A 25,758-nucleotide genomic window follows, 5' to 3' on the forward strand; every position below is an offset into this window, starting at 1 on the left:
TCTGATAAAAAAGAAAGTTCCCGAGAGGATGCAAAATACACACCAGAAGATAAAATTAAATTGAGAACTAAGAGAAAGAGCAAATTAGAACATGGAAGAAATGAAGACAGGAGAAATAAGATGAACCAAGATTCAGTGACAGAGACTCCTTCTCTAGCAGCCAGTGGGACCAAAACTGTGAGTAACAACTTACAAGAGTTTCATGGGCCACTTTCTGCACAGGAATATGTCTCACTTCTTAAGAGGTCATTTCTCTTCCCACTCCCTTACTTAGTGACCTGAAGCTCATTTAATCACGTGTCAATAGCTGGGATGTTTTTAAGGTTATTTAGCAAATAGACTTACCTATTGCCTTGTGCACAGAGTAAAGCTCCAAGATTGCAACCTTCTTTCTAGGGAAACAAGTGGGCTGGCAGAGATGAAGAGATCTGGTATTGCCAAACTGCGTGTGCTCGAAAAACCATATGGTGGCTCTCAGCAGAAATGACAAGGGCCAACCATTATATGTCCACATTTAGGAAACAAATTCATGAATAATATAGAAGCCAAGGTAGGTAGGACTCTAAATCGTCCCCCTTGTTGTCATGGAGGCTCTCTAAGGAAATCTTGGAAGATGTTTCCCTTTAAAGGAAATGGGAAGCAGACTCCACGAGATGGTACCCAGCCATCAGACGGGCCCAGATAAATGGCTCCAGTTCTTGAGTGCACATTCAGCATCAGGTGCAGCCTATTGTTTATTTAGTCAGTCAACACTCTTCGTGCGTGGTAGTGTATACCAAGAGAGTGTATTTGCGCCCTTTTCATTTCAGCGCAACGTTGAAACACATCTGCTCCAACAACTCTTGCATCTCGACCTCCTCACCAGGCAGGAAGACTCAGGTTGCAGGCCAAACATGCAGACTGACCCTCCTGATCCCCAACCAAAAATCATGAAGCATATCATTGTATTTCCCCCCAACAAGCACAGAGAAGGACCGGGCTCATTTTGAATGTTTCGTGATGTTGTCCTCCACCTTACTCCCGGCATTCCGAGTAACCGCCTCAAAGCTCCCTTAATGAGCAGAGACCTTCTCTGAGCTCCCATACTGCCCCAGCACTTACCTTACTGATAGAATTTACCACATTGAATGGAAATTTTCTCTGTGTTCCCCACAAGACTGTTTAAATTCCTCAAAAATGGGAACCAAGCTATATTGGTCTTTTGAACCCAGTTTCTCTGACCCTGCCGGAAACATACTAGCAGCTCTAAATGTTTTTTTTTGAGCCAAATGGGGTAAGAGGGTCTAGGAGTAGAGAAAGGTTCAAGAGGATTTAATGATTTATCTTCCAAAAAAGTTTACAACCCACAAAGATATATTGAGCACTGACTTTGTGGTTGGGCTAGTGTCAGGGAAAGGCTCAGGCCTTCAAGGAGAGAGCAGTGACGTTGAGGAGAAAAGAGGTGAGGGTATGTATAAAAGAGTACACAGTGAAAAATGTCAGAAGTACCAGTTACCCTGAGAGGTTCCAATAAAGGATCGGAAAGTACTTCCTGAGGAAGGTGGTACTGAAGCTATAAAGGATTTGAGCGTGCGTCCCCGGGTGGATCTGGCAGCAGGAGCTCCAGCCACCACCACAGAGAAGATAAAGAGTCGAGGGCACAGACGCTGTGAAAAGCACACTGTCCCCTAACTGAGCCCAGTGCGCGTAATGAGACTGGAAATGAAGAGGAGGCTTGAATCTTGGAGAGGGGCCTTGAACGCCAGAATACCAACTCGGATTTTTCTATAAATGGTGTGGTGTCATCGAAGGTGTCTGAACAAAGGTGTGACAGAATCACTGCTGGGTTTAGGGTGACTGCTCTGGGAGCCACAGGCAAGGTGATGTGGGGATAGGACATGCCAGTCTGAGGCCAGGACACCTAGTAGGTCTCTTTTTTTTAATGTTTTTATGTTTATCTCTCAGATAAACATTTTTGCCCATCAAACTGGAGTTTTTCAGGAAAATCTTAAATTTTATAAGATATAACTCTGAGTAGGAAATATGGGATTTATTAAAATTGAACATGAGGTAAATATTAATAAGAACATGAGAGTTAACCACAATTAGAAAGAAAGGAGGATAGAAGATAAAGCAGAATTAAGAATTATTCAGCAAGGGAAGTCTTGTATCAAGACAATTCTCATATTGTAGAGAGGGTCTGAGGTGGCATATCAAAGGGTGAACTATATTTCTCTAGTATCCTGGAAGGGCTTTACTTTTCCACTCCTAAGTAAGAAAAAAATGCCTAGACTATATTTCTCCCTCTTCTCTCCCCAAGAGAGAATTCCTAAAATGAAATTTTTTAAGGTATAGAAAAAAAGTGGAGTGACTTTAGGTGTCATTGGTTATGGGGAGGTTGAGAGCTGGAAAAAGGCTCAGAGACCCTAGTAAAAGTCTAATCATTTGGGAAACTAAAAAGAGCTACAATAATAATTTAGCCTATGTTGAAAAGGTTTTTCAACCAAATCTTTCCTAATTAAAGAAACGAAGAGATGAGGCTCTAGGGAGTGGGGGAATTTACAGTGAAAGTACAGCAGTGAGCTTCTTAGGAAATCAAATCAACTAATCTAGACATCAAGTAAATCTGGCACAACAGATGGAATTTTCAGAAACTGGGGATCTGTGTGGTGTGGTTCCATTTCCATCAATCAACATGAGAATTACTACTTGATTCAGAGGAAGAGAGTTAAAAGGCTTCAAAGTTTAGAGGCTGATGACTAAATCCCCGGGACTTCTGCCAAATCCTGAGACTTAGAGAGACAATGGATACAGGTAAGAGCTAGTTAAGTGACAATGGTACACCCCCAACCTTTGGGGATTCCATATCCAGAATACAGACGAACTTTAGTGTTGGGGTGTGATCCCCTTGTAGCAAACACCGGACTAGTACATTCAGGGCTTGTACTCTCATGCCTACAACTGAGCATGTGTATCACTGAACGTTGGGTTGACCTGATGGGGATGTTGAGTAAGAGGAGCATCCATCGACTGGCACAGAGCAGGTATCTGAAAGGTGGAAGGAACTTCAGAGAGAATCTGGTTAAGCCTCCTTATTTTATATACGAATCAAAAAGGATAACACATCTGCCCCAAGCTTCCACAGGCAGCAAGTGGCCAAGCTGGGATTGAACCACAGACTTCCTGACCAGTGCTCTTTACGAAGCCAGCGGGAGCTGCGGGGCCGTCATCTGTGGGATCACCAGAGTCAGCTCTCTCCCATCTGGGCCAACAGGAAAACAGTGACTCACAGAATCCGACATTCCTCTGGAATGCAGGAGAGGTGTGCCTTTCTTCTGTGCTGTGAGCCTTTTCAATTTTTGTAAATAAAATTCTACTTTAAATGCCCTAGGAGAGCTGGCAATTTTAAGCGCCTCGCAGACCAAGGTCATATTTGGTGACATTTAGCACAAGTTTAGGCTGACTGACTGACGGGTCATTTGATAGACGGAGAGCAAATCTCTGTACATCAAACTTCAAATCATCAGTGAGTTTTGCTAAGACCAAAAGCCATGTTCATTTGCATTTTGAAGCACTTAGGAGTGGCAGGAAGAAGCAGAGGTTGAAATCTGCCAAGGGTAACACACACAAAATACCTGCAAGTTAGCTGTTTGAAGACATAAATGTAAAGGTATAGCTTTTAATGCCAGGCTCCATTCTCTTCTGATCCAGGAACCCTTGAAACCTCGAGGATCTCATACATCAGACCTATTATCTGGGGACAGGTACTTTTTGATAACCTTAAAGCTACCACAGGTGAAGAAGAGACTGGCTCCTCTAACACACAGAGCAGACACCACCCTTCACACTAATCCATCTGTCCTCCTGGCCACCCTGAGAGAAGCCTGCCTTCCTGTCTCCTTACAACCACCAGGGCACTGTAGGGACGCTGGGCTAGGACCACCAACTGTTTCTGCCACCTCACACAGACGGCCCAGTCTACAGGACACAGACACTTAGTTTTCTCTATTTCTAAGTATGCTAATGGCCCTGGACACACCTGCAAGCATTTATCTGCAAAGCTGCTATACAGATCCTATTCAAAGAAAAGTGAATTCTTAATAATATGCCTTTTCCACTGTGCCATTCTACTGCTCAAATGTCTTCAATGACTACTCCTTGCCTACAGTATACAGTCCAGACTACTGAGGTGACATTTAAGGCCTTCCACCGGCTGACCTCATCACTCCTTTCTTGCTTTTCAGCCTCACTGTTCTGCCAAATAGACCCTTCCCTTCAGTCGTGCTGGCCAACTCACCATCGTCCACATATCTCTATTGCTTCCCCATCTGTATACATTCCCTCCCTGTACTACTGTCCATAACCCATCTATCCAAATGCTACTTTCCATGGCTCAGCTCAAATGTCATCTCCTCCCCCAAGTCTCTTTGCTACCCAACTAACAGGATTTCATGCTTTTTCCCTTCCACGAGAACAGATCTACGTTCTTGTTTTCCTCTGCTTTGAATATCCGACATTGTCTGTATCCATTCTCAACAAATATTTGTTAATTGATTAATTCTAAATAAGCCAAAAAAAAAAGGTTTACATTTTCAAACTCTTGAAAATAAGGTAATGATCTGTAACTGTTATTATATCCACACAATGGAAACTTCAGAGCATCTAGCATGTTATCATTGGATTCCTTTCTGTCCGCAGAAGACCAAACTAGGTCATTTCAAACCTCAGTCACCTTCAGAGAGATTCTAGAAGGGCAGGCTAAGAGTCAGCACAGAGATCGTGTTCCTGGATTCCTGACTTGCTGTCCAGATCTGCTACTGAATCAGATCCAGGCAAGTGTGAACTGGAGAAATGAACGAGTCATTAACACCATCCAAATGAAATGAAAGGAGCTCCTTTGTTACCTTGGCTGGATATTCAGGTTTGAAAGGAGGGAGTGAAGGAGGAAACAGGAGAAGAAAAACAGCCGTCAACTGCTTTCTCTTTGAATGTACTTTCTTGCCTTTTCTGTTTCTCCTTTTCACAACTATGTGATGGAATGTTCGGGAGGCATTAAATCAGGACTGAAAAGATGATTTCCTGTAATCCTGTGAGGATCTCTACTAACATGTTTATCACCCAGACACTCCTCGAACTGGGTCCTGTTTAGTTCGCCCAAAGCACATTTCTCTGATAAATTAAAAAGTGCCGGAAGCGGTACCCCGCCTGTAAAATCACATCTGATTTCAGGGGTCGGCCCCAGCATAGTCGATGCAGACCAGTAACAACGGTTGTTCATTTCACAGACTTCATTTAATGGACTTGACCACATCCTCAAAACACAAACATGCTATTTGGAAAGAGGAAAACTGAGTTATGGAGGGTGAGAAGAGAGTAAAACCAAATAGCAAATGGCCAGGAAAGTTCATGTGAAAGTTTCAGCTTTCTAAGTATTCATTAATTCTTAAACTAATTCTCTGTGTCAGTGCTCAATAGCGTCATTGATTCACTTAGAATAAACATATCTATTGAGCATTTATTTTCTGCTAGCTAGTTAACCACTAGCTATAATTTCCTTGCAGCTGAAAAGTTACTGAATATAATTTGAATAGGTGGCATACAGATGAAAAATTGCATATACGAAGACAATCAATGTCACGAGACATCATCAGTAACATCTGAATAATTGTTCTAATGTCAAATTTGTGTTTATGATACAGATCTTAAATTCCTCATCTCCCGTATCACTAACCTTCCTTCATACTGCAGGCACATGGGTTCTACCTTGCTGACTCCAGCTCTATCCAACTGAGAATAAACTTCGTTACAAGGAAGCAGTTGAGGCATTGGGCTCCAGAGGCAGGCAGATGGGAAGATGAATATGTAAAACTAAGTCCAGTGTAAACTTAGCACATATGGCAGCTAGTGTTATTATTATCCAAATGATACTACTGGGTATTTTCTTAATGGATTTCTTTAAAATCCTTTTTTATAATTGTGGACCTTCTCCATACCTCATAAGGCTGTGGCAAGCACTGAATCATGTTTCATATATGTATATATAGTTATATAGTTCTATATAAATATATTCAGTAAGAATTAGTTCCCTTCTTCTCCCCAGCCCACCCACCCATCCTCCTGACCCCCCTTCCCCCTGTCAGTTCCCCCATCCCCAAGGCTCAGGTTCTTTTAAAATGCTTCAATTCCTTTGGTGGCAGAAATCGAGCTGGGGCTAGGAAGTGAGTCACCACTCAGCAGCTAAAGGAGCTTGTTTTTCTTTCTCTGAATATATTTCTGAAGAATTTCAGCCTGATCCTTCAGCCGCTTGTTGATTCAACCAAGAATCCTCTCTTAATGTTTAAGACACAGAGAGAGAGCGCTGTGGCACCAAGACGTTTTCCAACTGTTAGGAATGAGAGTTTTTAAAATACCGACAATAACCAAAGGGCAGAGAGCCCCGAAATCCTGTTACATAAGCAGACGTTGAAGGGCCCAGGCTGGCTTTGAGGCTCCTTTCTCCACAAGCCAATCTTCTGATCCTCCCCAACCTTCGCCGGATTTACCTTAATGCTGCCGAAGTCTCGAGAGGGGCCTCTGGACGTTGCTGCGGCAGCGCACCAGGCAGGGCCCGAGGGACTGGGGCGGCGGGCCTTACCGGAGGGGGCGGCGGGGGCACGTGGGGGGACACGCCGGGGGATGCGCGGGGGGACACGCGGGGGCGCTGAGGGCGGATACGTGTCTGTGGGGACACGTCGGGGGGACCCACCCGGCGCGGCTGTGCTGCGCCCACGCCCAGCGTCCCCTCCTGCGCCTGGCTTAGGAGCCCGCAGTCTTCCTGAACCGTTATTTAGCTTTCCAGAGTCACAGAAAACACCTTCAGTAATGAGAGTCACCCACAACTCCCCCCTCAAAAAAAAGTCACACAAAAACGGAAAATAACCCAATTCCCCTCGCCTTCTAGGTCTTGCGTGCTCGCGTGTCTGTCTGTGTCTCTCATTCATTTTCTCCCCATCCGTGGTCTACATCCCATCTCTACGTCTCTACCGCTCCTCTTGCTTTCTCTCCCTCCCTCCCTCTCGCGTTTGCACTCCGTGCTGCGCCCCTGCACCCCTCCCTGCCGCCTCTCCCCCTCCCGGCTCCCGCTCGCCCTCCCCGGCCCTCCCCAGAGAAGACGGTCTGCTCCTCCCGGGGCTGCGCGCCCGCCCGCCCTCCTGCCCACCTACCACGAGGAGCGGCTCCTCCCACCTGCCCATAAAAGCCAAGTGCATGTTACCCGCGGCGGATCCGCGCCTCTCCCGGTCCTGTCCTGTGGGAGCCCGAGCCCTCTCCTGGATCTCACGTGCTCAAGGTAAGATTCCACCTCTGCAGGCGTCTGACCTACCAGGGGGTGCTGCGGGGCTGAGTTTCCTCCGGTGAACACGCTTACTGTTGGGTTAGAGCTGATTCTTATGGATGCCAGAGCAGCTGCTCCTTTAACTAGCAACTGGTTTGAAAACAAACTTCTGTTTGAACGGTAAAATAAAAGGTCATTTTGGGCAGAAATAGCAGCATAAATATTGCAAAAACCTTGTCTCTTTTTAAATCACTTTTCCCCTGTTGCTGCCTGTTGCCGAGGTTACAATGTATCTCTTTGGGGTGTTTTACTGATGTATTTCATTGTAAACATTTCACATATCAGTGGGGGCAAGGAAAATTTTGTCCCGTTGTCAAAAATGTACTTTAAAAGAACACAATTAGTTTCCTAAAAATAGTACAGTCAAAAGGTCTGCTAACAATTTTGCAATGTTTTCCAAACCCCCAAGACAGCTTCTGTGAGTCCTTGAAGAAATATCTTTCCAGGTTTAAGCGCTTGGAAAAAATGATGCCGAACGGGTGCCCTTTGCACAGGCCGGGAATCAGGTGGCTGGTAGATAGGAAAGAGCAAATCCGAATTTACAAGCCGGGGCAGAATGTGCTCTCCCAAAGCTGTGTTTTCAAGACATCCTAAAGAGAGAATTGTGTTGGAGCTAAGAAAGTGTATAAAAGAACTTCATGAATTTCTATACACACACCTAAACATAAAGCATTTCAATATGTTTCACAGTAAGAGAAAAATACAGGCCAGATTATACAATACGTCTGTGTACCCTAGACGGCTGCGAAGAAAGATCAGTAGGGGGCTCTGGAAATTGAAACCCTGCTTGCCACCCCCTCCTCCCTCATCTGGTAAATTAAAATTGACCTGATTGACAACTAATTCTCAGAGAGATAGCCAGTATTTAAGCTACCCTCACTTTTGAAGACGGGTGTCTTATTTCTGAGGTCTGTGCATGAGTATTGTGCACCTGTGAAAGGAAAAACATACTCCACAGCTGCTTCTGTAAAACCAGACACTCGCACCATGAAGTTTGCCATCTAAGTCTGTGGGCTGTATTTGATGAAACTCTGTCATGTGGGAGAAAAACCCTCTTCAAATGTTTCCCCTGGGGAATTGCACAAGCCGGCTTAAGAGAGATGCAAACCCAAACTGGCAGTCAGGAAACCACACCACAGCTTCAGTCCTGAAGGTTCTTAAAGTGAGACAGGAAAAGTTTCACTTTTTTTTTTTTTTTTTTTGGTTTGTTTATATTGTTTCACTTGAAAAGCGAAAACTCTCCAGAGCTGTAAAAAGTTCTCCACTGTTAAAGAGAGTAGAATCATTAGAAGTTTAACTGAGGGTCTTCCAAACCCTTTCTCCTTATCCTTTGCATGTCAAAAGAAATAATAAAGATATTTTAAAATTCTGTTTAGCATAGACAGGGTTCAATGCTACTATTCAAGGGAAATATTTATATGTAAAGCTTTCTGTCATGTGAAATTTTGCTTTATTGGAAAAAATTATTGCGAGGAGTGCAGTTTCCTTTAAGAAAATGATATAAAATTACTATTGTCCGAGATAATATGTGACCTGAGCATATTAAAATACCTTTTATCTTGAGCCACAGCACACGCAGACTGCTTGCTCCCTATCTGATATACTTGGGTAGTCGGCCGTGACAAGAGCACAGGTATGCAACATGGCCACGGCGTGTGTGGTGTGTGCAAGGTAATCCCCCTTTGTGGTGGTGCTGGAATCGTGCCCACCACCACAAGGGTGAAAATACACCGCCTCATTCCCAGATCCCCTTGAGGGAAGTCGTCTTTTCTGGGAGAGAAAAAAACGAGCGCTCCCAGTGTAAAAGAGCTCCCTGTTCTTCCTGAGTCTGGGGGTGAAAAGTGTTCTCCCGGGGTTGGCTTCTGCTTTTGCTGGCAGTTGAACCACTCCACAAGCTATGAACCATTTAACAGTAACTGCCTTCCCCATGTGCCATCACGTTCAACCTCCTAAATAACTGGGTGAGGTCATCCTAGATTGCTCATGATCTCACTTTCCCAGAGGCCTTTACCAGACACTTAAAGTGATTCTTTCTCCATAGGGTACACATCAGGCAAGATGAAGTTTCCCTTTTAAGTTTTTAGAAAAATCAGTGGTGGGGCTCCATTTCGTTACCCCAGTGTCTCCCCCTTTGCACAGGATGTGGAGACACAACATGCATCTCCCCTGTATGCCAGTATATAGCCGCCCCTGGATTGGGCCCATGCCCATACGTATCCGACACCCTTCTGGCAGGCTTTGAACGGTTCCTTTAATGTTTCTTGAAAAAGAAAAGATGAGCGGCTACCCCTTTCACTAGAGACATGGGGAGGGTGCGCTGCTGACTTTGAGGGCTTGCTAGACCTAGGGAAACACACATTTTAGATTTTCTACTATTCTCAAAATTATAAAATGATATTCTTCCCATGATCAGAAAGCATAGCCATTTTATTTCACTTGTGAAACAAAAATCGGGAAGAGGAGAGTGAGGATGAGCAGAGAATTGAGAGGGAACCTGGGAGAAGCGCTCCTAGGAAGGGCCTTGGGAGAAGAGAAAGAGCAGAATCTCTGTTACTAACGCCACTTCTTTGCCCCTATTTCTGTGGACTATGAGGAGATGAGGAAGATCAAAAGTCCACACCAGCTCTGGTTTGTGTTTTCTTAAATCAATGCAAGTCTTTCCACTAGTAAGTTAAGATCCTTCTTTAACAGTGGAGAACAGCTCAGTCTTAAAGACCAAAACGATTTCAGGTCTGCCTGAACCCACACGCCCTGAACATGAAAACCCATAGGACTTTGCCAGTTATAATTTTAAAAGCTATGTTATGAGTATAAAAACCCTCAGAACATATTTTTAACTGATGGGTCGTTCACATCGACAAATCCACCCCTGGCTCTCCCAAAGGGCCCAATGTTGGGTAATTATTTGCAATTTAGAAGTTAGAAGCAGCAATTGGCTCCTTCCTATCCGTGGTCACCCACTTTGGTATGGCAGCTTAGAGTGAGTGAGATGTAGCCATGCTTCCCAGCCTCTGCTCCTCCAAGTAACCCTCCGAGAACTAGGTCTTCTTCCAGCCTGGGCTTCCTTCTCTTCCCCCAGGCCTCCATAACCATATAGATGCATAATTTGGTACAGATCTTGAGACTAATTCTAGCAGTCTTCTGAGAGGTGCATTGTTCTAACTATTGAGTGAAAGGAAAAAAGGAGAGGAGAGGAGGAAGTTAAGGGAAGAATGAATGCCCTTTGGAATTTAGAGATTCTTTCGCTTTAGCGTTGTATGAAAAGGACCCCCTACTACCCAAAGCATCTAGAAATTTAAAAAAAAAAAAAGGACCAGCTCACAAATTGTTACAAAATGCTAAGGTTATAATAAAAAAGATCTTCCAGTGACCTGGCAGTCGTCAACACAGTTGACACCCCACAGTACTAAATTAGAACTCTGCTACACGTCCCCTTTCCAGAGAGACAAGGAGTGAAGAGTGAGAGAAAGAATTAACCACACTGAGCACCAACAGAGAGAAGCCGCTAATTGGACATTCCACTATCGCCTGGTAACTATGTTTGCTGTTTGAGGAAGGAGGTTCTTTATAGTCTTTTCTTGAGCAAACGGATTTGCAGGAAGGGGGTTAGAGGGAGTCGCACAAGGTCGGAATGTCTGTAATCTGGGGGCCCTGTGTACAAATCCTCAAAGCCATTGGAATTGCATCGAATCCAACTGAAGTGACTGAAACAGAAATGTTCCCAAAGACTGATCATAGAGTGACGGCTAAAATCATAATGAATTCTAACTTCTCAGTGTAGTCACTCACAGCACTGATAGCTGATTATATAAAAGATTAAAACACACCTGATGGTTCACCTTCAATCTTCTCTCTTAATTTTGGGCTCCCTTCCTTTGTCCTTCCTGAAGAACAAAAGCTGCCTCCCTCTCCTTCAGCACAGGGTCTGCAGGTGCAGTCATGGCCCCTCTGTGTCCCCCCTTTTCTTTCAGTGGAGAAAATCTAGTTCTTATAGATCAGGTTTCTGGAGTACCACTCATACTTGTGGCTTTTCTCATTACCAAAAGTCTCATACTTCCTTAAACAGGATGTCAATTTTCACTCCAACAAATTAAAAGGCTTTGCATTTTCTAAACCTTAGTTCATATACCTAGAAGAAAGGTAATTTAAAATTGCAACTTGCCTCCAGCAGACTCTCTGAAATGAAGTTTCTAAGCGCTTTTGTTTATCTAGCCCCTACTCTAACATTTAGGGATTAAAAAACTTAGAGAATCACACAATATAAATGCTGGAAGGATCCTTGGAGCTAATTTTAAGTAAAGTTAATTTAACAGATAAGAAGATGTCAGAGAGGTTGAGTGTTGCCCAAGGCTGACATGTTGCCCAAGGTCACCTAGATGTGTATAGCGGAACTAGGGCTGAGGCCAGACTCTCCGGAGCAGCGCCCTACCTTGAGTGCCGATAACGTGTCTTCCCTGCCCGGTGTGTATCTGAGATGTCTCTGACTATTCTGAGAATTCTGTTGGAACTTAACATAACGATTCTCAGAAACCATGACCTGGTAGAGGTTTGGGGCTACAGCTGTACCTGTACTGCAGAACATCTAAGCAACATTGCCACAAACCTTGTGAGGAGTGACATCACCCATTGTCACCATCACGGGGACCTCGTATGTTTTTCTCCATTCTAGGACCTGCTATGTATAGTTGCTGGGTAAAATCTGTGTTGAGTGGGTGAGTGAATGGGGGAAAAAGCTAACCATGAAATACCTGTTTTTATTAATTCCTTCCATACAAATCCTTATAAGGAGTCCGTAGGGACTTATATACTCACATCTCAGGTATATCAAATCTAAGGTCCCCCCTTGCTTTAGGAACTGGGGAGAGTTCATGCAGCCTTGTCGAGGCTAAGCCATTGCAGTGCCTGCCGTGCTTTCGCTAGTCCTTCCCATGTTTACCTGAATCCTAGATATTATACTGTTTTTTAGAGCAGGCTTAAAATTTAGTTCCCACATTACTGTGACAGAACACATGTATTACTATGTGATTTACAGCATAGCCTTCCTCTTCTTCCAGTAGACAATGTGTTTCCCATATAACCACATTGAACCTTCCCAGGTCTCTAATGAGAGAAAAGGCAAAGTACGCATAATGTACAATCGGAGAAAACTTGAGGGATATACTGGTTGAGGGGTGTAGACTTGAGATGTGTTGTGACAGAAGGGAGGGGTCATCTGGAGGCCAAGTGTGTAGAGACAGTTGGTGCAGCTAAGAGGGCTCATCTCTCTGAAACTGAAGAGGGAGAAGCTCCAGGGAGTTTTGAGGTGCTGGAGAAGAGATTTTTCATATGATTGTCTGAACAAAGACTCTTTCAAATGTTTGGGAGTTGAAATCCTATTTGGGTCAGGCATCTTTCTGTACCACACCATTTGAGGACTGGCTCACGTGGGTGAGATCTTTGTGAGCATTACCTCTATTAAAACTCTTCCTAACCCTCGACTGGACTTCAGCTGGGAGAAGAGCCTCATTTGACCTCATTTTAGTCTTGACTCTGACCCAGCATACTAACTCCATGGATGTTACATCACCAAAATATTCTCTGCTAAGATAACAATATAATTTTTGGTAATACATGAAGCTGCTCCAATATAGAAAATGATGAAGGTAGGAAAGAACATTCTTGTGTTCTTTCTGGAAATGGTTTACCCTGAATAAACGCACAGATGTTACCCCAGATGCTTCTTCAGCGTCCTCTAAAGCACGCCTGACAGTTGTTTGCGCGTCTTTGAAATACTCATTGTGTTTCTGAAATCGATTTATTGTATGTTAAAATTTACGTAGTCTATGACTCAGCATCGTTGTGAAAACTTTCTTTTAAGTAAGTCTTTCTTGAAGACTGCCTCTCTTAAGCTCTCTATTGATGTGTTTACACCAAGGGATACTTAGGCATTAACATCATTTGATGTGCTGAGATTAAAGACGATTAATCACTTCATGTGCTACTTTTCCAACCCTCACTGAATAGGCCTGGGTGTGGGTGTCAGCTGTTGGCTTCTCCAGGAAATAAAATGTATCCAGCCCGTTGGGGAGCTTCTCCAGTCCCCGTTAGCTAGATAAAACAGCTGTTCTTCTGAAAGTCTGGGCCAATGGCCTCCATGATTAAGGCTTCATGTACTAGGGCAACTGTGGCTGGTTTATGCAGAAATTTCGCTACATAGCCACAGAATGGCTGAGGCTAGCTCTCAGTTCCACAGGAGGACAGTGACTCTTAGAAGCTGGTTGAAGAGCCTTGTCTTGGGGCAGCTGGGAGACATTCTGTCAGCTCTCATCCCTTCTAGCGTGTTCCTCCAGCTATCATGCCATGTGCACTGTAAGATAAACCTAAACTTGGTTCATAAATTCAAAGTGATGACAAAGTATATGATTACATTGTCTTAAAGTCCAGGGGTCATGGTGTCCATCAGTGCTATAAATCCAAACAAGTGGCCCCTTTTTAAAAAGCCAAGAAGTGCATGAAGAGAGACGCTAGGTGGAGCTAAGGATTTGTGGCTTAGGTGGCCAAGATTGTTGAGGTTGGAAGAATGAGGAAAGAAAATGGATCTGCAGCAAAAATATGCTGTTGGGTCCACAATTCCTAGTTTAACGACACGTGTACTTCCCCCTCTCGCTCCCAATTATTTCCAATCCACTGCTGTTCAAATGGATGGGGAGGGAGGTTGCTGGCCAGTAGAGGGAGCCAGGAGGCTGTGTCTCAGAATAGAAAACTGTCTTGTTCCCAGAGGGGGCCTCTTGATTTGAATTTTTCTAATAAAAGTCAAAGCAAGGTGTCCTTTGCAACCAGTGGCTAAAATGTACTGAAGGAGTATATCACATTGTTGGTTTTCTTTTTTGGAAAAAATTCCATTTTAAGCCTCTAGGAATAAATCACCTGCATTTCAGCAATGCCAGAAATGTCCAGGCTTGTAGAAGTTTATTTGAAAGAAAACCAAAGCAACCTTAGAAAATATTCTTTCCTAGGCCACCACCAGCCAAGACTAAATACACAAGACTAAATGCTCAACTCAGTAATAAACAAACCTTGGCAGCTGGGGGTCAGCAAAAGACAAGCGCAGACAGGGCGGAGAGCCGAGAAGATCTCATGAGTTTAAAAGGGAGGTCCTGGTGGCCTGCCATGACCAGACCCTCCTGTCATCAGGAGAGGGGGAAGGGAACCAGAAGAACCAAGGAGGCAGCAATGGGCCAAACAGGCTTCTCCAACCAAGATGGCCCAGAACCTGCACTCCTGGGGCCGGGTGTCTCCAGGGAGCAGCCAGGACCTTGCCTAGACTGAAGGGAATACCTTTCCATTGAACATTTCCATTGCGCAGCTGTGTGGGGATGGCTTGTTAAGACTTGAGACACTTGCAACATTCATAACCCTTTGGGGGATAGAGATCAATTAGGACCATAAAAAAAAAAAAAAAATCCCTGGCATACCAGAGAAGGGCTGCTTGCTTTGTAAAAATCATGACATTCACAGGGAAACAGAACAATAGTCTCTCTAAGGCTATTTCTCATATCAGTAGAGATGAAGCTATGAAGTTGGTATGCAAGTGGCCTGAGAATCTGCCGTTCCAGAAAATCTTCAGTGTTTTAATCTCAAAAACACCTTGGCTCTTTCTAGGGCCTTGGCAAGTCATTGATCATCTCTATGCCTTAAAATATTTATCTTAAATAGAAGAACAATTCTCAAATAACCACTCTCTTTACCGTTTAGAGACACTTGAGGTGTTGCCAACTATTTTCAGAATGATGCTACCCAAGCACACGTTGTTACTGTCGTTTAGTGAATGGATCATCCTCATGGCACCTGGGAATAGCTCATGGTATTGATACCAAGTCAAAATGGAACAAAATTCCAAATAAGCACATAGCTTTCCAAGATGTAGAGAGCACATTTGTTTCTTAGAATACAGAGGACAATCCCACATGTTTCAAGGGGCCAGATAAGGTCAAGGGTAAGTAGGAAAGGGAAAAGAAACGATAAGTTATGGATTAAGAGTCTCGAAAGGCCTGTATGTTCACCTGTCCATTTTTTGACACCAGTCGAAAGATAATTCCCCACACACAAAAAAGGTTTTGTGGTTTTAAAATTCTGTTTTAACTGGAGAAAGATGATATTTTTAATAATGACTGTTACATTGTGTAAAATCTCTGAATGCCACTTCTTCAACATTTTCCAGAGTGCCTTTCAAAAACAGTAGTACATGGGATATTAATAGGTGCTTATTCAGAAAAGGTTCTCTGGTCAAGTAAATTTTAAATACACTTAATATGATCAATGTTATTCACTGTAAGACTTCACAAAGACCTTAATATGCTATATATATTTTCATTCCTCACAAAAATGACAGTATATAGTGTGCCTTAGGTTGGTTTGATGACCAGTCTGCCCAGCCTGAGAGCACCCCTTGGGACACCAAGGGATGGGGAACAGCTTGGGAACAGTTCAGGAATTGCCCTCTGGCTTCATTATTTTAAGATCCGCGGGGACACGGTGCTTTCCGTGTAGCTGGTTATTGTGTAACACATGCTGAGTGTCGGTGTCCATCACGGGCTATGTCAGACCATAAAATAAGAAGCAATCCCAGGGTGATTTCCAAACCCAGATGGAAAAGGAACACAAGAAGCAGATGAACATGTCTTGGTTCCATGGCTCAGTTCTTTGTAATAATAATAGCAGAAACGCCACAATGATTCGTAGACAGACAAGGAGGGAGGGAGGGAGGGAGGAAGGATCTCTTCCTCTCGCTTTCCCACTGAGTGGATGTTGTGATATAAATAGTGAAATGGCCAACAATCAGCAGTAAGTCCAGCAAACAAGGAGCTTAGATAATTCTGTGAATTAGCTCAACAATCTCTGAGCTGATAATTCTGTTTCACTTTAACCACCATTAATTAACCAAGATCATTAGCCAAACATCTTCCTTCAGCGTTTACTTTCTCGCCATCGATAGGGAGCTCATTCCTGTAATAGGAACACACTCACTGATATTCTAGTATGTCTTCCTACATCAGGGATTATTTGGTTTATCTATGACACTCAGACCTCCCACCTCCATCGGATTCCCTATTTCTCTTAAGGCCCTCCTCTGGGAGTTCTCTCTCCCCTTCACAAAGATAAATGCCTGAGGCCAGGATCCCCAAAGCAGCAGAGTGGAGCCCTTCTCCTTTAAGAGAATAAGTGGTTCACAGTCATCTAAGGGAGAAACACAAACTCGCCATGACTAGTTATCATAATAGATTCTACTTATTGAGTGTCTGTTATCAATACTACTTATTGAGTCTCTGCTTATCTCTGTTTCTGTTATCAGCCTTACAAAGTGGTATTATCATTCCCAATTTAAAGATAGGAAAACTGAGCCTCTACTTGGTCAAGCAACTTGCCCGGGGTCACATGGCTAGGAGGCGGCAGAGCCAGCATTACCCCCACTGAGGTCACACTCCACAGTCCCTGGTCCTCCTGCTCCTCCATGCTGCCTCGTGATGTCTTGTCTTGTCATAAAAGGGAGAAAAACCATCAACCCCTCTGACAATGTCTCTGACTCATAAGGAAAATGAGAGAAGTCCAGTGGCCCTGTTTCTTGTTTAATACTGTGATTTTAATTTCTTTTTCTTTTTCATATTTTTTCCTAAATGCATGCTGTCGTTTCAGAGCCAAAAAAGTAAGGGCTGTGTAGCTAGGAAAAAAAAAAAAAGCTATCGTTTCTCCCTAATTTGTAAGGACTAAGTTTTCTCCATAAATTCTCCCCAAGTGATCGCAAGTTGCTTGGCATCAGTCTGGGAAAGAGAGTGACAACCTAGCATGTCATTCCCAAGGCAGTAGAATTCCCGTAATTATAGGAGAAACAGACTGGAACAAAGGTATGTTACCCAGACCTGCCTGGGGTGCTCAGACCACCCTCTGTGACCGTACTTCTACTGTAATCCAGAGCCAGTTGATGAGCATCAGGACAACTCACGTGATTCCCCCAAGCTATGTGAGTCGCCTAGAAAAAGATCCATGTTGTCTACACCTGCTGCTTAACCTGCAGTGAGGGTGTATAGAGAAATAAATAGGCCTCAAGCCTGCCTTTGTGCTGTGCCAAAGACAAAAGGGGAAACAAGGTCTAGTTCTTCCCACGTGGTCACATTCTGCTCGACTTGTTTGCTTTCGTACTTGATCTTCCCTCTCTACTTGTAGTATTGCCCACTTAATCTACTGAGTTAATTGTGCTCCTCCTCCAAGATTCAGATCAGTCTCTTCTGCCCTGAGAAGACTTGCCTGCAGCCCGCCTGTCCCAGGCTGCATTGTGCATCCCATCCGTGCCCCCTAGTGCTCTGTGCACAGCTTGTCATGGCCATGTCCACTCTGTAATAGCATTGGCTCGTTTTACGTACAAGGCTGTGAGCTGCACGCAGAAGGATTCATGTCTGGTTCATCCCTGTACTCTCAAAGCTCAGCACATAATAGGAGCTTAATAAATGTGCAAAAGAGGAAAGAAAAAAAGGGATGGGGGAATAAAATGCAGTGATGGTGAATGAGAAGCCTCTACATATGCTTTTCTCTATCCCATAGATTGTTGCAAGAAGACACAGTTTTACCTCAGTCCATTCACACACGGGCACACACGGTGTTGTTAGGCTCAACTGGGGCACAAGATGAACTCCCACTGGTGTGCGAATATTAAATATTGGCCTTCTGTATACCAAATTACATAAGGAAAAATTATTTTCTGGGTGGTCCCACTGTCCCAGGACTGTCAGGTCTCTATTCAAAAATATTCAGTGGCATTTTAAAACATAGAACAAATACCTTAGCTTGACAGTCGAGTCCCTCATCCTCTCTCACCATGACCCATCCATCTTTCCATCTTCATCCCTCTCCGGTCTATAACAAGAATTTGAGCTAACCAGATGGGCTATTATTCTCCCACACTTTCTTTTCTCTTTTCTCTACTGAATGTCCCCAATTATTCTTTTCACCTGTCAAAATAACCATAATTCAAGGTTCTATTAAAGTCTTCCTAAATATTGCAGCCTGCATTAATCCTTCCCTATTCTCAACTGACAAGCAGTTACTATAAATGACAGTTATGTGTTGCTTATATACTGTATTGAAGAAATCAGGGCTGTCTACTAGAACTTTCTGCAGTGGTAGAAATGTGCTATATCTGACCTGTCCGATACGGACCGTCAGCCATATATGGCTACTGAGCACTTGAAATGTGGCTAATGTGACTGAGGTACTGAATTATTTTATTGTAATCTCTTTAAATTTAAAATTAAATAGCGACATGTGGCTAGTGGCTCCTGTATTGGACAACACAGAATACTTAACTTTTCACGTCCTATGTCTTGTATCCCTTGATGAGAATATAAACTACCGAAAAAATTGAAGAAGATAGCCTTTTTGCAGCCCAGGCGAATGCCGCTACGGCAGTAGTGTTCATTAAACGTTGTGGTCAGTGCATTGCTTGATTACCAGGTCTACCACTGCCTCTGGTTGTTATATTATCCTAAAGAATTCCTCTCCCCTACATATATAATTTTAATAAAAGAATACAGGTGGTATTGGCTCTTTTTCTAGTGGCTTAAACTCACTCAGAATGGCACTCTATCACTCCCTGGATCCTTGATCACTATACAAACAAAACGAAATGAGGAATGATTTGAACTAAACCTCTGAAAGAGAAAGTTCCGTTATTCTTCACAATCTCTTCTCTTTTCCCTTTCGGGAGAAAAGCGTGTTTTAAATACCTGACGACACCTAGAATTGCTTCAGTTTTCCGTGTGACCGTTTCTACAGAGAAAGCCTGTGCCCAGGTATCTGAACGAGGTTCAGCTGACAGATCTGTGCTTTGCTTTCCCACTGAAGCACCATCACCTTGTGAAGGGAGGCAGTTCTGTATCATAGACTTTCCCAGAGCATTTTGTCTCTGTTTCCAGTGCACATTCTCTCTGAAGAAGACGACGCCCTCAACCAGCGGGTCAGGGGAGGTCGCATGTCTTTGGGATTTGAAGATGATGTGCCCCTGGCACTGCTGGCTTTCCGACGTCCCTTCAGGAATCATCATGACGACAGGCCAGCCCTGCAGTAAAATCCTGTGCTTGGCGAAGCTCAGAGCTCAGTGACCAGTCTGGATGCAGATTAGATTCTGACTTCTTAATAAGCCTTTAGAAAATAAACCGGAGTGAGTCTCTAACGGCAACGGTTTACAGGCGATGTCTAATGATCCCAGAGGCCAGCCACACCACATGCCTTCCTTCTGACTCAGGGCAGAGTGAGACAGGGCAGAAGAGCCGCTCGGGAGGCCAGGGCAATCAGCTGTGTCTTTTCCATTCACAGCTAAGTTTATTTGGAGTGACTGGAAAAACCTTCAATGAAAACTTTTTTTTAAATAAAATAAAAGAATTTACCCGGCTGTCATGAGCCACACAACATCGAAAAATAATTATGGATGTGTATTTTCCCCTGCCTTGTAAAATATTTACAAATTGTAGCATGAGCGAGCTTTTGAGTAAATGGTAAAGATAGCAATAACATTTAACTTGTAAATTTTTTATATTTAGCCATAAAAGAATCACCATGTGTTGAAATCACATTTGAATACACATAAATAAAATTCTCATCTGCAGACATGAGCCAGTGGCTAAAGAAAGAATCCATAACTCCTTTTCAACAGACCAAGAACACTGGAGAAAAACAAAATCTTGTTTTTATGAAATAGAATTCATTATCACCACATCAGCAAGACTGTTAGTCAGTAACTTCTTTGGGGAACTTTTAAATATGAAGATAGTGATGATAATAATGCTAATTAACCTTTGTAGAGAAATTTACAGTTTATGACATGTATTTTAAATACTACTTCATTTGAATTAGATAGAGAAGGATTTTGTGTATATTTTACACATGAGGCAGTGGAAGTTTAGAAAGATTAAGTAAATTTCACAGCATCATTTAGATAGTGAGTGTTGGAGCTGGAATGTGAACCTGGATCATCCCATTCCTGATGTCCTATTCTTTCTACAAATCCAGGCTGAACCTTAACAGTATCACACCAAGGAATGGTCCAGAACATCCTGGCAGCATAAATGAGAAACTTCAGCAAAGGAAAGCAGAATGACCTATAAGGGTTACTTAGTAAACCAGATTCAGTGATTGAGAATGTGCATTTCAAGAAGATACAATCCAAATGCCCAACAGTAATAGCAGTTAATGTGTATTGAAGTTTTACTCTGTGCCAAGCAGAATGCTGAAACCTTTTTTTACATTATGTTATTTTATCCTGATCACCTATGCTGTGAGACAGGAAACCATGTGAGGGAGGTTAAGTAACTTTCTCCAAGTCACATAGCTGAAAGTAAAGGAACCGGGATCCATGAAACCAGTAGATCAGATTCCTGAGCCCTCGTCTTTAACTGCTACATCATTGACGCTTTATCCCCAGAGAATCATTCACAGCATCCTATTAATAGTCTGTGGACAAGCATATTTGCAGGGGTGGAAGGATCAACAATGTAGCAAATGCCACTGATAATCAGCAGGAATAGTTTAGTAGGTTGTCTTCTGTATAGTTGATGATTTTAAAGAACGCGCAATCCATTTTAAACCTGCCTGTAATTTTTAAAGAGTATTTTAAAATCCTCCTTTTAATTAATGCCAAAATGCATGCCATTTATGGGGAAAAAAAATTAAACTCCTAAATCATCTATGAGAAGCCACTGTAGTGTTGTGAATAAAAGCAGTGAATTTAACATAAGTCACGAAGTCAAGTCCCAAACTTCTGCCACCTGGCAGCACAGCCGCCTGGGGCAGGACAGTGAGACTCACCGAGGCTTCATCTGCTCTGTTCTGAAATTGGTCTGCCTCTCAGAATTGCCCTGAATGTCAAATAAGATAGTAGATGAGAAAGTGTCTGGCACTCAGAGGTGCTCAGTAAAAGTTATTTGATGATAATGACGGTAGATCACTGAATGCCACCTTCAGTGCCAGCACAGTGAGCATCTAGGGGAGCAGACACGTCAAGTGTTGCTTTCTCCATGTTGCAGTAAGGGCACCCAGGATCCCTGCCTTGTAGTCCATCTACTGAGCCCTGGATCCCACTCCAGGGTGCTGCCGTGAGCTCGTCGTGGTGGCATGTGGGCTGTGTGTGGACTGACTTATATTCTGGTCTCTTGGTTTTTGGAGGGTAGGAGGGTTGGTTTCTGTCTCCCGTGTTGTTATTTGTTTGTTTGCTTGCACTCAGTGGTGCTACTTCAGTCTCCCTACTCCTTCCCCAAAGGAGGAAATTTCCGTGATGGCACAACCCCTTCCCAGTTCACGGCCACCTTCCTCCCCTCACGGTCGCAGTGCACAATGCACGTCATGCCAGGGCAGCTATGGCCTCATTGGGAAAAAGATGGCTGTCCTGGGGGTCTCATCTAAGGTCTTACCTCATCCCGTGGTCTTCTGGAGTTTCACGCTGCATTCCCATTGAGGCTGCCAGCATCCTGAATGCATCCTGGCCCCTGCATTTCGATCCAGTATTATACCTTCTTAAACCACGTGATACTGCCTACAGCATTCAGTGTCAGCACATCAGAAACCTACCTTACATGAACTCCATTTTCCTGTTAAAAATGTCCTAAGCCTTTTATCCCCATGCCTTAATTATCAAGAAATCTTTCAATCCAGGCTGCCTCAAAAAAATGGCTCTAAGAAGCCCAATGTTAGAATAAGGAGAATTGCAAGCAATTAGTTCATAGAGATCGAAGAAGAAGGGCTGTAAAAGTTTTAAAAGATTTTGTGCCTCAAGTTCAATTATTCCAGTTTTGATTGTGTAGGACTCCAGTCTCAACCTCATGTATTCATGTATTCATCAAACAGCTGTTGGAGACCTGCCATGTTCCAAGCCCTGTGCTAGACACCATCGGGGACTATTTGACCTGCACCGGTGGTTTGCACTGAAAGATGTAGAAACCAGTAAAGAGCCGCATGGAGTGTAAATGTACAGGGAGTGTGTGAACCCCTTTTCTTCTTTTTCTTCAAAGAGGAGGCTGCTTCTTGTGCATTTTTCATGCTTATCAAGGTGTGGTGAGCCTTCCCTGGGGCCGAGCTCCTTAGCCAACACGCCCATCCCCACCCAGCAGAAGGCTCTCGCTCCAGACAGTCAAGGCTAATAAATTCAAGCTCCATCCTACTCCCTAGGTGCCAAAAATAACAAGTCAGCACCTTAATAGACGTATTTTCAGACATTCAGCACACATATATAAAAATGTACAAAACAGTAAACTATCTTTTATCTGGTATTCTTTCAGCTAATATTTTTATGGAATCTTCTTAATTTTGTTGTCAACAAGGTACAGTGAATACTGATGGTCCCAGGGATGACCTTGAGACACTGAGAGACCCTGAGGCCCTGGAACAGTCAGGCCCTTTGCTTTCAGTAGATGCTTGTTGGATGAGTGCTGTCTGAATCACTGGAGAAAAAGGAAATTACTCCTAGTTGAGTTGTAGAATTAAAATATGTTTAAGTAACTTTTCATTTATCTAGAATTCTGAATTCTGAAAACTTCAACCCTGCAGAACATAGCTGAGGACAAAAAGTAAGTCGAAAGTGTTCCGAGAATAAAAGACAGTGGTCATGAAGGTTCATGTTCCTGAGCTGTCCCAGGGAGTCCTCACTTCATAATTTTAAAAGAATTTTAAAAGCATAATGAGACTCATTGAGGAGACAAATAGTCGGATAGCCTCAAGAAGCTCCTGAGGGAATCACTGAATCACAGCTGAATATGGATATTGACATATTTAGCAGCATCTTTTAAGAATTAAGAAAATTATATATTTTAAATCTATCATGTCAAAACAAGCATATTTTGATCCTTACAAATGTAAAATATCAGCTACTGGGAAAATTTTAATTATCCGAAATATCTCACTCTCTAAAGACTCAGGAAAGTCAAAGTTACTCTAACATGTATGAGTGTGTATGCACACACATGCACGAATATATGTATATATAAAAATTATACGAAGTGGAGTTCCTGTTAAGCCAGAAAACCTCATCCCTCTAACATGTAGTATAACGGATTATTAACTTTTTGGTTGTCAGCTTCCAATGAAAGCATGATCAAAGTGGTACCTGGAATCCAAAACCTAGAGTTCGTGCTTGCTTTTCATCTAACGCAGCCAAGACTGGGGAAATGACCTCACTGCTCCGTGACTCAGTTTCTCTATTTGTGTAATGGGAAAGACAAAAGCTTACCTCGAAACGGTCTGGTGGACTTTGTTGCTGTTTCAAAACTTGGAAATGCTTAATATAAATCGTAATAGCCTGGATTGGGCTATTATTTTTTAAGCAAACACCCCTCGAGGAAAAGATGCAAAGCAAGTCCGTCTCTCTTTTCCTGCTTTTCTTTCCTTACAATCTTTCTTTCCAGAGAACACCACAAAGAGACAAAGAGCCAAACACCCTGACTCACGTCTTTTTCTAATAGTGTTGTGGTCAACTTGCTCCCGCATAAAAAAGTAGTGGTGAAGCTTTGAACTCTGCGTTTTGGAAGGCCAGGAGTGGAAAAACGTCTTGAGCAGAAAGAACGGCACATTCCAAATCTGTCCAAATCTGTCCAGTGTTATGCGTTTGTGAGAAAAGTCTGCTTGCGCGTGCAGTTCCCTTTAAAGCCCTTTCCTGTTGTCAGAGCTTTCTGCCTCTTAATGAAATCTTCAGTGGGTTTTTTTTTTTCCAGATCATATTCATTCAAGCCATAAGACGGTTTCTCAGTTTAAACTTGCTTTTAGGACTAAAAGGAAAATGGCGTACGTAGCTTTGTGCCTAGAAAAGCTGGCTCCATCCTTCTTCAGGAGGAAAAGGTCCACGTGGTTCAGAAAGCTGAAGATGCACTAAGAGTCTTCACTAGGAGGTTTCTGACACTGAAATCCGTTATTACATCCCAAGGGTGATCAGACATCATGCTTTTTGTTTTTCTTAAAGTCTTTCGCAATCTAATATGGTCTATAACTTTATATGAAGGGCTTTCATGTACATGAATTCATTTGTGAGATTTAGTATGCTCTCGGCTTCTTAACGTTTTTTTTAGTCTTTTATTTTTTTTAAATCTTTTCTTTTGTTTGTTTAAATCTTAAAGACACAATCTGAAAAGAAAATAATAGTTTTGGTACATTTCTAAATGGCTAGTGTCATTCTTTGGCTGATGAGATTGAACCCCTGGCTCACCCTACACATCACCCAGTTGAAGGATTTATCTCAGTACTAAACTCTCGTTACCTAAAGTGCTCTAAGGACCTTCCAAATGTCTTCACTCTTTTCTCCCTGGCGGGAACTTGCTATAAAAACATCCTCACCTTCCCTACAGGCCCCCCGTCCTCCGCGCCTTCCTTCCTATTTCAGTGGAAGAGCCCTTTCTCTTCCTGGGTCTCTTCCCACTGTGTTCTCAGGCTGTTCCCCCCCAACCCCTCTGCCTTCTGGGGACTTCATTCTGGATACACCCATTGCAGCTGTAGCGTTCTCTCCCAGTGAGGACCAGATTATGACTCACTGGTGTTTAAAATCCTTCAGAGATATTTCATGGCTCTCACATTCAAGTCCAAACTCCATCACAGGATTTACAAGGCCTTTCGTGCTCCCAGCCTGCCCATCTCATTCCAACTCCATTTCTTGCCACGCCACCTGCTGTCACCAGCCTTACTCTACACTACAGTCACAGTTTTCTCTGAAAGTGCTGTACCTCTTATTGTTTAGGGCTTTCATTCATACTGCTCTGGCCTTCTGCCTGGAACACTCTGTCTGCTCATCACCTCCCATCTCCCTAAGCATTCCTGGAAGCCTTCGTTGGCCCCCTGGACTAGATTAAGTGGCCTTGCTGTGTGATCTCACATTGCCCCAACATCTCTCTATGGCATCTGACACTTTCATTGTAGCTGTTTAATTAATTGACTGTCTCTCCTACTCGTCTATGAACCCCATGATGGCTGAATTGAGTGTCTTACTAAGCAGTGGGTCCCCAGCACACAGCCTGAAACCAAGTGTAGGTACTCAATATTGGTTGAATGAAAGAATGAATAAAGGATACACAAATGATAATCAGAGAAGCACAGATATCAGAGACAAAGCAGTGGAGTCAAGGATCAACCAGGGTTCTAGAAAAAGTGAGTGGTCAAAAGTCTCGTCAAAGAAGTCAAAAATCAAGAAATCTTTAACAACCAACAGTGCAAGGTGGGAAGAAAAGGTCTGAGCCAGACAGCCCTTAGCAATCAGGGCAAGCAAGAACTGATCATCTCAGCACCTGCCAGTCCCCTCATCCTCATCCCAAGCGGAGTTCCCAGAGTGTGCCACAGGGCGGTCCAAGCTCTCCCTGCCTCGTGATTCCACATCCCCAACTAGCCCTAGTGAATCTCATGGTTGGGGC

At 43.3% G+C, this 25,758-nt stretch overlaps 1 protein-coding gene across 1 annotated transcript in view; it reads left to right on the forward strand.

The window, feature by feature from the left end:
- The first annotated feature begins 7,262 nt into the window (after window positions 1–7,262).
- COL8A1 (collagen type VIII alpha 1 chain) overlaps window positions 7,263–25,758 on the forward strand; it is a 135,739-nt gene continuing 117,243 nt past the window's right edge. Inside the window, 1 exon segment of the mRNA XM_058555673.1 lies at window positions 7,263–7,306. The gene's annotated coding sequence lies outside the window, so the exon portion shown is untranslated.

This window comes from Diceros bicornis, chromosome 15 (assembly GCF_020826845.1).
Source record: "Diceros bicornis minor isolate mBicDic1 chromosome 15, mDicBic1.mat.cur, whole genome shotgun sequence".
Classification (NCBI taxonomy): domain Eukaryota; kingdom Metazoa; phylum Chordata; class Mammalia; order Perissodactyla; family Rhinocerotidae; genus Diceros; species Diceros bicornis.